General features: G+C 38.4%; 1 protein-coding gene across 4 annotated transcripts in view; it reads left to right on the top strand.

The window, feature by feature from the left end:
- fam20b (FAM20B glycosaminoglycan xylosylkinase) overlaps positions 1-14,984 on the top strand; it is a 131,958-nt gene that overhangs the window by 59,410 nt on the left and 57,564 nt on the right. The window lies entirely within an intron of this gene.

The following is a 14,984-nucleotide window of genomic DNA, read 5'->3' on the forward strand; positions in this document are numbered from 1 at the left end:
ATTTCTCTCTGTGATTAGTATCAAAGGTGAAAATTTGTATGTGCATCTCTATGACATGAACATACAGCTGAATATTTTTGGATATGTGGAGCCAAAACTGTATTTTGAGGATCACTGAAGTTGAGAAAAATACACACGTTCAAATAATTTTTCCTTTACAAAAGCTTAATCTTACAAGTTTTTCTTGCAGCTTGTGAATATTTGATGATTTCTGTTTGTGCTTTGACCCATTTATGGTTTTGCTAGGATTGGGCATGGAATAGCAATAATTAAACTTAATGCACTCTGCATTTTGTTCTAGCAAAAAACACTGCTGGAGGAACTTAGTGTCGAATGCCCATTTCCCACCACAGATGGTGCCTGACCCGCTGAGTTCCTCCAGCAATTTGTTTTTTGCTCCAGGTTCCAGCATATGTCTCCATCTTGCATTTTGTTGTACTCGATTAGAGGTTATTCGAGACATTAATAAGTCTTGCATTTTTTCTGTATTACTAAAATAATGTACAACTTTGTCCCAGAAGTGCTAATATTTCACCTTTTTCTCTGATTGCCCTTGCTCTGAATCTATGTACTTTGAACAGCTGGTGCTCAATGTAACTAGCATAAAAGAGCATTTATATTTAAATGTTCATGGCTGCAGATGTATCAGTCACCTTTGATGCTGTGGCTGAAATTGGGACAGCTTCCAAATTTTTAGATTATGATGAACAATGTTATCTAAGGTTATGGAATCACAAACATTTACAGTGCAGAAAGAGACCATTTGGTCCATCATATCCACGTGGCCAGAAGTTAAGTTCAATTCCCAGCTCTTAGTCTATAGTCTTAAAAGTTATGGCATTTTAAGTTCTCATCCAGATGTGCATTAAGCACATGAATGTGCCTTTATCACTCTTGCAAACATAGGGTTACAGACCCCCAAAACTCACTGAGTGAAAAATTTATTTCTCAACTCCCCTGTAACCTTTCTACTAATTAACTAAAACCTGTACACCCAATCATTTTCCTGAGTTTTAGAATAGTTTGTCAGACTCGTACAGCTCAGAAACGGAGCCTTTGGCCCACCACCTCTATGTTGACCCTTTTACCCATCTGCACCAATCCCATTTGCTTGCATTCGGACCATATCCTTCTCTGCTTGTCTACTTAAGCATCTGTTTGGATGCCTTTTAAACGTAGAACATAGAGCAGTACAGCACAATACAGGCCCTTAGGCCCACAATGTTGTGCTGACCTTTAAACCTCACCTAAGACTATCTAACCCCTTCCTCCCACATATCCCTCTATTTTAAATTCCTCCATATGCTTATCTAGCAAGCTCTTGAATTTGACCAATGTACCTGCCTCCACTACTGCCCAGGCAGTGCATTCCATGCCCCAACCACTCTCTGGGTAAAAAAAACTCCCTCTGATATCTCCCTTGAACTTCCCACCCACTACTTTAAAGCCATGCCCTCTTGTATTGAGCATTGGTGCCCTGGGAAAGAGGCACTGGCTCTCTATCTATTCCTCTTAATATTTTGTATACCTCTATCATGTCTCCTCTCATCCTCCTTCTCTCCAAAGAGTAAAGCCCTAGCTCCCTTAGTATCTCCTCATAATGCATACTCTCTAAACTAGGAAGCATGCTGGTAAATCTCCTCTGCACCCTTTCCAATGCTTCCACATCGACCAGAACTGGACACAGTACTCTAAGTGTAGTCTAACCAGAGCTTTATAGAGCTGCATCATTACATGGTAACTGTATCTGATTCCTCCACCACCTCTACAACATGTTCCATATATGAACCACTCTTTGTGCAGAAAGAAAACTTGCCCCTCAGATCCCCTTTAAAACTCTTACCTCTCATAAACCTATGCCCTCTTATCATGGGGAAAATATTTTGACGATTTACCCTATCTATGCCTCTCGTAATCTTATAATTCTATTAGGTAATCATCAGCCTCCTTCACTCCAGGAAAAACAACCCCAGCCTATCCAATCTCTCCCCACAGCTGAAGTCCTCCAATCCAGGCAACATCTGCTCTGTACTCTCTCCGGCACAAAGACATCCTTCCTATAGTATAGCAACCAGAACTGCACACGTTACTCCAAGTGCAGCCTAACCAGTGTTTCATAAAGTTGCAGTATAACATCCCAACTTGTTTATTCTGTGCCCTGACCTTTGAAGGCAGGCATGCTATGTGCTGCCTTCACCACCCTATCCACTTGTGCTGCCACTTTTAGGGAATTATGGACTTTGGACCCTTGGGTCTCCCTGTTCATCAACATTCCTTAGTGCCCTATCATTTACAGTGTGTATTCTACCCCTATTTGACTTCCCAAAATTCCATGATTAAATTCCATCCACCCAACTTTATCCACTTTAGTGTCAGACAATCTTTGTCACCATCCATAACTCCACCACTTTTTGTGTCATTTACAGACGTACTAATCATACCTCCTAAATTCACATCCAAGTTGATATATATCAGAAACAGGTGGAATGAACTGGAGCTTCAAATGTGTTTGTAGAATCATTGAATTATTACAGTGCAGAATTTAATTGTTGAGTTCACATTGAACCCGTCCTTTTATTAATAATGTCTTTGCAGACAATGTTAAACCTCTGCTTTGGGAAAGAATTCCTTTACTTCACCCTATTTATGTCTCTTGTAATTTTATGTATCTCACTCGCAGAGAAAGCAACCCCAGCCCAATTTGCCTCTCCTCATAACTATATTTCTCCTAACCTGGCAAGATCCTTGTTTATCTCCTCTGCACCCACTGGAGTGCTCTTGCATTCTTCTTATTAGTAACCAGAACTTTACACAGTTCTGTAGCTGTGGATTAACTTGTGTGTTATACAGGCCCAGAATGACCTCCCTGCCCTTGTATTCTATACAGTCAATAAAAGCTTCTAAATAGGCTTATCTACACATCCTGATATCTTCAAACATTCGTTGACATTCATCTTTTGGAATGTATTGTGGAAAAATGTGAGGTCATCTACTTCAGTGCACTGATCAGAAAAGCAGAGTATTTTTAAGTGGTGAGAGACATTGTTAATGTTCGAAGGAACCCAGGTGCCCTCATACACAAGGAAGCAAATGTACAAGTGCACCAAAAAATTAGAAAAGCAAACACCCTTTACATTGGATATAGGAGTGATGACATCTTTCTGCAGTTAAAAAGGTCTTTGGTGAGACCACACATGGAAATTTATGTACAGTCTCTTCTGACATGCTATGTTGGGATGTTGATTTTTGCTATATGATGAGAGTTTAAGTAGGTCAGGCTTAAGAAGTGACCTCATTAAAATTTACAATTTCTCACTGGGTCAACAGAGTGCATGCAAGGAGGAAGTTTCCGAGTCAAAAACCAGGGGATCATGGAGAATTTTTTTCTATTCACAGATTGGTGAGCCTTTGGAATTCTCTACCCCAGAGGGCTTTGGAGCTCAGTCATTGAGTTCATTCAAATAAGAGATTAATACATTACTGGATGTTAAAGGAATAAAGGGATATGAAGATATGTTCTAATGACGTGCACTTCAGGATCTCTCTGTTCCTTTATAACCACTTGCTATTCTGCCACTTATGATCAATTTTTGGCCTTGTTTGCCCTCCCCATGTACCCTCACATTTATCCAGACAATTCCTTACAGTCAATTGATAAGTTACTGTAACCCCAAATTTTCTTCCTCACTGTCATCACATGTCATCGGCAAATATCTTGATATTAACACAAAATGGCCAATTCCTCCTGCCAAATGGGGAGTAATAATGGTTTATTTGGGGTTGCTTCCAGGAGTCCCTTGGCTTTCTAGTAGCACAGCTATTCCTGAATTGGTATCATGATCACCAGAATCCCAACGGAGCAAACCCTGTCCCATCCTCTCTTGGTGTACAGAACTCCTTCCCTTTCCCTGTGCGGAATCACAATGGACCAAACATCTTTCCATTATTCTTCTTGCTGTAAGGTATATATTGATCATGTTCAGTGTTGATTAAATGCATTGAGCAGCATAGTCTAGCTTCTGGCCCAATGGTCGTCTCTGCTTTGTTTTCATGATTTTCCAGCCTAACCCCACTGTTGTTTCACATCAGATTATTCATCAAGCCTCCTTGGAGTATGGAGGTCACACACATAAATGGTGTCTGTCTGAGTACAGTTTATTTCTGTCGAGTTTCCTCACTTGTCTCCACCTGATCCTTATTGTTCTGATTCTAAGTCAGAGATTATTCACCTCCCCTTTCCTCTGCATCTACCTAGTGGCATATATCTTCAATGACAGAAAGGATTTTGATTAATCCTAGAGGTCATTTCCAGAAAGTTCATTTCCATGTCCCCTGCTCTCCATTAGTCACAGTCATAGGTTCCACATGTCCTATCAACTTGCTCAGAATAGTGACAGTCGCGCGCTATTCTGCTGTGGAGCCTATTGTGTTCTCAAACACATGATGCATATGCCTCTACCCTGTCATCTCATTCATGGTTCTTCCCCACCCAGACAAACCTCTGTTACTCCCTGTACCTTTCCTTGCCAACTTCATTCTGATGGTTACCTCCAGACCAATCCTAAGATGCTGGAGAGAGCAAAATATTGGGGAAATACCAAGAGGGAACCCAATTTCTGCTTCCCTCTACCATCATGGATACTGTAGTCTAACATTATAAATTTTACCAGCATGAACTACTAAGCATGCTTGGTACTTGTGCAGATTGCATGCTGGAAGTGCAAACCAGAGATCTTGGTTGCTCTTTACCTTAGTTTAAAGCAATTAAGTCAGTCATAAAGTCAGTTGTTTCCCTCATTTGAAACTGAGGATTCAATAGAAGAAATGTTGCCCCATACTTCACGACATAAATAATGGTGAATGATGCATGTTGATCTTGTGCTGAGAAGGAACATGTTATTTCCTTCATGAACGTTATTTTTTGATTTCCATTAATGACTTGGAAATGGGTGGGTAGGTAAATTTTGCAGATGATACCGAACTTAAAAGCATGTAAACAGTGAGGAGATTTGAAATGAACCGCAAGAGGATATTCATATGCTGGCAGAAATTGGTTGTAGTATGAGATTTCAGTCTCCCAGATACTAACGTGGATGCCTTTGCGTAAAAGACTTGGATGGAGTGGAATTTTTGGTGTTTATCCAGGAGAGATTTTTGACACCGTATGTATTTTGACCAATGAGGGAAGGAACATCACTGGACTTTATCTTAGGGAATGTAACAGGTCAGGTGGAAGGAGGGTTAGTAGTGGAGCATTTTGGAGGTAAAGACAATAAAGTGGCTATGGAAAAAGATAAGGGTAGACCAGGGTAAAAAGTCTTAAATTAGGGGAATGCCAATTTCTTTAAAATAAGACAGGATCTGGCAAAGCTTTACTGGGAGAATCTATTTGTGGGTAAATCCGCATCTGTGCAGAGGAAGCATTCAAAGGAGAAATAACAAAAGTTCAGGGCCATCACATTCCTGTAAGGGTGAAGCCAAGGGTAACAAGTACAGAGAACCTTGGATGTTGAGGGATATCAAAGGCTGGATACAGAGAAAGAAGGAAGCATGTAGAAGGTATAGAGAACTAAAGACAGGGGAGGCCTATCACGGGTATAACAAGTATAGGGAGGAGTTTAAGTAAGAAATTAGGAAGGCATGTAATATCATTGGCAGACAGGATTAAGGTAAATCCAAAGATGTATATTAAGGACAAAAGAATAAGCAGGGAAGGGTAGTGCCCATTAAGGACAACAGGGGAAATCTGTGAAGGTATAGATGAGGTCCCAAATGAATACTTTTCATCGGTATTCACAAAGGAAATGGACTTTGTAGTTGGAGAACGAAGGGCAGGGTGAAGTTCTAGTGCAAGTCTCCATAAATAAGGAGGAGGTATTCGATGCCTTATGGGGGCTTAAAGGTCAATAGATCCCCAGAGTCAGATGAGATTTATTCCAGGCTATTTGGTGGTGGTGGTGGGGGGGGGGGGGGGGGGCGCAAGGGAAGAGATTGTTGGGGCTCTGGCTGAGATTTGTATATGTTTGTTGGCTACTAGTGAAGTACTACGTGAATGGAGGATTGCATTGTGTTCCCCCTTTTCAAGAAAGTCAGCAAGGAAAAGCCTTGCAATTGCAGGCCTGTGAGCCTAGCATCAGAAGTAGGGAAGTTATTGGAAAAAGTTCTGAGGGACAGGATTAATGATTACTTGGAAAGGTTGGAACTGATTAGAGATACTATGCATGGCTTTGTCAAGATCAGATCTTGTCTGACCAATCTGAAATTTTTGAAGAGGTCACAAAGTGTATTGATGAGGACAGTGCAGTAGATGCCTTTGACAAAGTCCCACATGGGAGACTTGTTCAAAAGGTTGGGGCCCATAAGATCTGGGGAAAGGTGACAAATGGATCCAAAATTGGCTTGGCAATAGGAGACAGAGGGTGTTGGTAGAGGGTTGTTTTGTAATTGGATGCCTATGACTAGTAGTGTTCCACAGGGATTGGTGCCAGGACCCTTGTTGTTTATAATATTTGGATGTGGATGTAGGTGGCATTAATAGTAAGTTTGCAGTAAGCATGGTGGAGTTGCTGACAATGTGGAGGGTAGTTTTTGGCTACAGGGTGAGGCATCAGACCTAAAGTGCACATGGCAGGGTACTGAAAATCTGTGCCAACCAACTGGCTGGAGTGTTCAAGGACATCTTCAACCTTTCACTGTCTTACACTATCTGTCTTCGCCAGTTTAGGTCCCTAACTTGAGGATCAATTTTATCTTTTCCAATGACTACCTTTAAACTTGCCAAACTACTGTCACTATTTCCAAAGGATTCCTCTGCAGACACTTCAATCACTTGCTCATCCTCATTCCCTAAGATGAGCTCAAGTACAGACCCTCCCTAGTAGGACTCTAAACATACTGCTTCAGAAAACTTTCTTGAATGCATTTTATGAATTCTTCACCATGTAAGCCCCTTGTATGAAGGCAATCCCAGTCAATAATGAGAGTTAAAATCCATGCTACTACCCATTGCTTTTACACCCTTTTATGATCTGCCTACATGTCTGTTCTTCTAATTCCAGCTGACTAATTGGCCAACAGTTTAACTCCATAAAAGTGACTGCCCTTTTCTTATTTCTAAATTCTACCCGTATATCCTCTATGATCTCCTCATACTGTACTGACATAATGCTTTCCCTGATCAGCAGTGCAACATCCTCTCTTTTATATCCCTTTCTGTCACATCTGAAACTTCTGTACCCCAGAACATTAAGCTGCCCTTCCCTCAGCCACAATTCTGTGATTGCAACAATTTCATAATTCCATGTCCTGATCCCACACCCTCAGTCCATCTTTCTTACCAATGGGGCTCCTTGCATTAAAGTAAATGTTAAGCCTACCATCCCTCTCATGCATCCCCTCCTATCTCTGTCTACTCTTCCTACTGGACTTGCCTGTTCTATTGTCTACATATCAGTCAGCCTCTCTACTTGCTGCACTATCATTCTGGGTCCCACCCTCCTGCCTCACTCATTAAAACCCTCCCATTGTAGCACCAGCAAACCTCCCTGCAAGGATATTGGTCCCCCTCCAGTTCAAGTGCAATGTGTCCGCATCACTCCTGAAGAGATCCCAATGATGTAAAAGCCTGAGTGATTGTATGCAAGGCTGTATGACTCTGAAACTTGCAGATGAACTTTAATGCAAAGAGTAAATGCAAAGATGCTTTTGGACAATAACAAGTAGAGATAACATAGACCAAATGACACAGTTCTAAAGGATCTTGTGTATATGTTTGGAGGTAGCATGATCTGTAAGAGAGCATTTAGCTTCATAAATCGAAGTATAAACTGAGATATGAGAGTTCAAAAACGGGGAGGTAATATGGAAATAAAAAAAACATAAATGCTCAGCAGGGCAGACAGCATTTGTGAGAGAGGAGCAGAGCTAATGACAATTCACCAGAATGTTATATTGAATCTTTGAATCAGTATTTCGTAGGATATTGTGTCCAATTCTGATGAAGAAGAATGGGTCGTACCTCAAAGGCAATGACTAATGACTTTGCAGTTAAAGTTTAAAGTCTAAAGTTTAAAGTTGAGTTTATTGTCGTATACACAAGTACATGTATGCACAGGTGCAATGCAAAACTTACTTGCAGCAGCATCACAGGCACATAGCATCATATAAGCAGCAGTCACAAGAAAAATAAATTAAACATAAATTATACATAATTTTTACAAGAAAAAAACAATTAGAACACAAAAACACAAAGTCCATTTTAGTGCAAAATGATCAGAGTGGTCATAGTGTTGCTAAACTGTGGTAGTGATTAGGGTTTTGTTGGTTGGTTCAAAAACAATGGTTGAAGGGAAATAGCTGTTCTTGAACCTGGTGGTGTGGGACTTCAGGCTTCTGTATCTCCTGCCCAATGGTAGCAGCGAAAAGATGGCATGGCCCGGATGGTGGGGATCTTTGATGATGGATATTGCCTTTTTGAGACAGCACCTCCTGTAGATCTTATCGATGGTGGGGAGGTATGTGCCCCTAATGTATTGAACAGAGTCCACAATTCTCTGCAGCTTCTTGCATTCCTGCAATGCAACCAGTCAGTTCCTACTGATGCAAACAGTCAGGATATTTTCAACAGAACATCTGTAGAAGTTTATTAGAGTGTTTGGTGACAAGCGAACTTCCTTAAACTCCTGGTGCGCTTTCTTTATGATTGCGTCTATGTGCTGGGCCAAGGACAGTTCATCCGATATGTTAATGCCCAGGAATTTAAATCTGAAGAGTGAACCCAGAGCATGGAAATGACCATCAGCATGTAGAAGCACAAAGAAGGAACATAGTGCACCATGTTGAATGGGAGTGGCAGCGGTCATTAAAATAGGACATAATGCAGTTTTGGGAGGGAGCAGACCAAGTGAGAATAGGACAAAGACAGATTTAAAATGCATGTGCTTAAGTGTACAAAGGGTGGTGAGTTGCAAAAGGCACAGCTGTACACATCCCAGAACGCCTAGTGTTGACAAAGATGGGGAAAGAATAAAAGGTGATAAGGTGGCTGTACTGAGTAAGGGACATATTACAGCGCCGGAGAGAGAGAGTGCCCTTCAAGAGTCAAGTTTAGAATCCACTTACTTGGAGTTGAGAAGCAAGAAGGGCATGATTGGGTAACTGAATGTATTCTATGGGTCGCCAAATAGTGAGAAGAAGATAAAGCGAAAAATCTTAAGAAAATTCACAGAGGTATGCAAGAATGTGGTCATATTGAGGGGCGGCTGGTGGGGGGAGGGGGTGGAATTTCAGTTACCCTGGTATTGATTAGAATAATACTGTACAGCAAAAGAACATAGAACAGTACAACACAGGAACAGGCCCTTTGGCCCACAATGTTGTGCTGAACTAATTAAGCTAATGACGCCTAAATAATCTGCCTGCACCTGGTCCATATCCCTCCATTCTTTGCATATTCATGTACCTAAAGAGCCTCCTTAAACACTTGTGTCATATCTGCTTCCACGACCACCCCTGGCAGCACATTCCAGGTACCCACCACTCTCAGTCAAAAGCTCCTTAGTTTTTGGAAAAGTCCAAGTAGAGAATGTAAAGCCACAGTTTAAGAAAGGGAGTAAAAAATAATAAGAAACTCTTGATCAGTTAATCTGATATAGTTTTGCATAAACACTGGAATTGAATATCAAGGGATACAGTGCACTGAGAATGTCAGATATAACTATGCATTTAGTTATTAGATTGAAATCAGATATGATGGGAAAATTAGGTTTGTCAACTCTATTAATTTTTGAAGATTTAATGAAGCCAGTGGATATAATATATTTGAATTTTCAAAAAGCATTTAATAAGGTACAATAAAAATGTTGTTATGGAAAATAAAGGCCCAGAGGGTAACATACTACCATGGAGAGAAGATTGGTTAAAAGAATACTGAGGGAGGGAGGGAGGGAGGGAGGGAGGGAGGGAGAGAATTAGTGCGCCGCCTTCAGATTAGCAGACAGTTTTTAGCTGAGTGGCACAGTGATCATTATTGGCTCCTCAGTGCCTCAAAATTTATTATAAGTAACACATAAAATGAAGTCACACGTACAAGTTTGCCGATGATATAAAGCTGAGTGCGAAAATAAGCTGTGAAGAGACGGGTTCACTAAGTGGGGAAACAGTTGGCAGATGGAGGGCAATTGTGAGGTATGGATATAGAAAAGAAGAATAGATGAGTGGAAAAATACTTAAATACTGAGGAACTGGTATATGTTAGTATATGGAGGGATCTGAGTGCATTGAATCAAAAGACAAAGTTAGCTTTCAGATGCACTAAACGGTTAGGTAGGCAAATGTTATGTTAGTCTTTATTGTAAGTAGGTTAAAGTGCAAAAGTAAGGAACTTTTTTTCTTTTTCAATCTTTTTATTAATTTTCAAATTAATACAGATTAATACATATAACATTGGTAATTATACACGTAATACAAAGAGATCGGGAGGACAATCATGACATATATAGTTATAAAGAATAAAAAAATATATTCTAGGCCCCACGGTTTCTTGGTAAATGAATATATTACAAAAAAAAATCAAAAGGAGAAAGGAAAAGGTTTATTATATTATAAAAAAAACCAAATCGAAAAAAAAATTGTAAGTAATAAAATGAAACAAACTAAAAAAAAAATTTCAAAAGAAAATAAACTGGACTGATATTTCTCGATGAACAAAGAACATTATTATATCGTCAACTCCGCTCCTCTAAATTCAAAGATTATTGAAAAAGGATCTATATCATATGAAAATATTGAATAAATGGACTCCAAACTTCCTCAAATTTAAGCGAAGAATAAACAGTGCCACTCCTAATTTTTTCCAAGTTTAAACATGATATAGTTTGAGAAAACCATTGAAAAGTGGTGGGAGGTATTGGATCCTTCCATTTAAACAAAATGGATCACTTGGCCATTAATGTAACAAAGGCAATCATACAACAAGCAGCAGCAGATAGGTGGCCAGATTCCATCATTGGTAACTCAAAAATTGCAGTGATTGGGTGAGGTTGTAAATCAATATTCAGTACAGTTGAAATAATGTTAAAAATGTCCTTCCAATATTTTTCCAAAAGAGGACAGGACCAAAACATATGTGTCAGGGAAGCCACCTCTGAATTACATCTATCACATAACAGGATTTATCTGGTGATAAAAACGGGCTGACTTGTCCTTCGACATATGGGTCCTATGAACCACCTTAAATTGTATCAAAGAGTGTCTGGCACGCATTGAAGATGTATTAACTAATTGAAGAATTTTCTTTCATGTCTCTGTGGGTAAAAGTATCTGGAGTTCTCTTTCCCATTCATTCTTAATTTTATCAAGTGTCTCTGGATATATTTTCATAATTAGAGCATACATTATTGCTATCAAGCCCTTCTGATAGGGATTAAAGCCTAATTTTTTTTCCGTAATTTCAGTTTTATATGGAGTCGGAAAAGAAGGCGTAGTAACTTTTAAAAAATTTCTAATCTGTAAGTATCAAAAAAAGTGTGATTTAGGCAAATTGTATTTATTAGACGACTGTTCAAAAGATGATAAAGTTATCAATGAATAGATCACAAAAACATGTTATTTCCTTCATTTTCCATAAAGAAAAAGCTAAGTCGATTCTGGATGGTTGAAAGAAAAAATTAGATTGAATGGGGCTTTATAAGTTAAATTTATTCAATCCAAAGAATTTACGGAATTGAAATCACATTCGTATTGTATGTTTAACTATTGGGTTAGTCATATGTTTACTCAATATAGTAAGTGCAAAAGGGAGTGAGGCTCCTAAAATAGAAACTAATGAAAATCCAAGTACTGATTCATACTCAAGGTATACCCATTTGGGACATTGAATTACATCTAAATCTTGTGCCCAAAAAATTAAATATCTGATATTAATTGCCCAATAATATAATCTAAGGTTAGGCAAAGTCATGTCACTATCCTTCTTTAATTTTTGTAAATATTTCTTACTTAACCTTGGGTTTTTATTCTGCCATATATAAGAAAGAATTTTAGAATCAATAGTGTCAAAAAAAGATTTTGGGATGAAAGTTGATCGCCTGAAATAAATATAGAAATTTTGGTAAAATATTCATATTAACCGCATTAACTTGGCATATCAATGATAGGGATAATGGGGACCATTTTGTAAATAATTGTTTAACGTGATCAATTAAAGGTAACAAGTTAACTTTAAATAGGTCCTTATGTTTGTTGGTAATTTTAACACCCAAATACGTAAAATGGTCTGTTACTAATCTAAATGGTAATTGCCTATAAATTGGGGTTTGCATATTTAATGGAAAGAGTTCACTCTTATTAAGATTTAATCTATAACCAGAAAAAACACTAAACTGAGCAAGCAGTGATGATACTGCAGGGATGGATTCCTCCAGGTTATAAATATAAAGTAACAAGTCATCTGCATATAGAGATACCTTATGAATCCCCTGTCCACGTGTGATACCAAACATATTAAAAGAATCCCGAAGGGCAATTGCTAAGGGTTCCAAAGCAATATCAAATAATAGAGGGCAACCCTGTCTAGTACCTTGAAAAAGCCTGAACAGAGGGGATCTCTGATTATTAGTAAGTATTGAAGCCATAGGTGTATGATAAATCAATTTGATCACAGATATAAAATTGGGACTAAAATTAAATTTCTCAAGTGTATTAAATAAATATTCCCATTCGACTCTATCAAACGCCCTTACAGCATCTAATGAAATAACACGTTCTGGAATTTTAGATGAGGGGGGTATATATAATATTCATTAACCTCCTAATGTTAAAATGCAGATAACGATTCTGGATTAATCCTGTCTGGTCATCAGAGATAATTTGTGGAAGAACCTTTTCCAATCTAGAAGCCAATATTTTGGAAAATATCTTGGAATCCACATTTAACAAAGAAATAGGTCTATAAGATGCACATTCAGTGGGATCTTTATCCATTTTAAGAATTAAAGAGATAGTAGCTTCATAAATGGATTGTGGTAGTTTACCCACTGATAGGGCATCTTTAAAAATTTTTCCTAACCAGGGAGAAAGAAAATCAGAAAAAGATTTTAAAAATTCGACTGTATACCCATCAGGACTGGATGTTTTACCTGAATTCATTGAAAAAAATTGCCTTCTTTATTTCTTCCTCCGAAATGGGTGCATCTAATATTGAACGTTCATTACATGATAATTTTGGAGTCTTCAGGTCCCTTAAAAATTCATGCATTAATGTAGAATCCTCAGGGAATTCTGACTGGTATAAAGAAGTTGTAGCGGTTGCTACCGTGGAATAAAACAAGACTCTACTCGGAGGATTGCCAAACGGAACTGGTTTATTTTCCCGCCTTGCGCGGGCCCTTTAAGGGAGAATGTTCCCGCCCAAAACAACCGGTAATGACGTAAGTCCTACGTCATCAGGACTTTCCCGCGCGCGGGTTCTCCCCGTCGCTCGGAAAGACGAGGCCCGCCGCCATCTTGGGCCTCGTCGCTCCAACGCCGCGCGACCCGACTGCCGAGCCGGTTCGCCCGACTAGACGGTGAGTCGCCACAAAGTATAAAATTTTTGAAAAGATTTATTAGTTTTTTCATGGTCCACCGTATAGTTACCATCTGGTTTATGAATTTTAATAATCTGATGTTTAGTTGAAGCAGTTTTCAATTGATTGGCAAGCAATCTACCAGATTTGTCACCGTGTATATAAAACTGACTTCTGGTTTTAAATGATTGATTTTCGATTGGAGATGTTAATAGTAAACTATGTTGTAATTGAAGTTCTGTTCTCTTTTTATAAAGCTCCAAATTAGGAGCATCAGAATATTTTTTATCGATTTCTTTAATCTTATCAGCCAATATACGTATTTCATTATTAGTTCATTTTGTCAATCTGGCAAAATATGAAATAATTTGACCACGGATATATGCTTTAAAAGTATCCCATATTATCCCACTGGAAATTTCTTCAGTAAAATTAGTTAAAAAGAAAATTGAAATCTGTTCTTTAATAAATTGAAGGAAGTCTAAATCTTGCAATAGAGAAGGATTGAATCGCCATTGTCTGACACCAGAGGGTACATCTGCTAATTTAATTGATAATTTCAATGGCGCATGATCAGAAATGGCAATTGCATCATATTTACAGTCAATAATAAATGGAGCTAATCTAGCATCGGTTAAAAAAAATAATCAATCCTCGAGTAATTATGATAAACATGAGAAAAAAATGAAAGTTCTTTATCATATGGGTGTAGAAATCTCCAAGCATCTAAAATTCTGGAATCGACTAAAAAGGAATTAATAAAGACAGCAGATTTGTTTGGAAGTGCAGGATTCGACACAGATCTATCCATCGGATGGTTTAAACAACAGTTGAAATCTCCACCCATAATCAAAGTATATTTGTTTAAATTAGGAAAAGATGCAAATAAATGTTTAAAAAATTCAGGATGATCAACATTGGGTGCATAAACATTAACCATAACAACTTTTTTTATTATGAAGTAAGCCAGTAATGAATAAAAATCTACCATTTGGGTCTGAAATTATCTCATGATGAACAAATGAAACTGAGGAGTCTATAAAAATAGAGACTCCTTTCACCTTTGCTTGTGAATTAGAATGGAACTGTTGACCCCTCCAAAATGTGAAAAAGTGTTGATTATCCTCTCTCCTCACATGAGTCTCCTGGACAAAAATAATCTGATCATTCAGTCTGTGAAAAACTTTAAAGACCTTACTGCGCTTAATTGGATTATTTAAACCATTCTTATTCCAGGAAACAAAATTAATCATCTTATCCATTTTAATGGACTTAAAACAGATGGTATGTAAAGGGTTAACCTTACTGTACAGGAAGCTCATTAACAGGAAGAGGAAAAAGAGTTCAAAGAGGAGCCGGATATGACGAGAATTCAGACATATATGTAGTTCATCAGTCCAGAGGGAAAAAACTAACCTA

This window comes from Pristis pectinata, chromosome 3 (genome assembly GCF_009764475.1).
Source record: "Pristis pectinata isolate sPriPec2 chromosome 3, sPriPec2.1.pri, whole genome shotgun sequence".
Lineage (NCBI taxonomy): Eukaryota > Metazoa > Chordata > Chondrichthyes > Rhinopristiformes > Pristidae > Pristis > Pristis pectinata.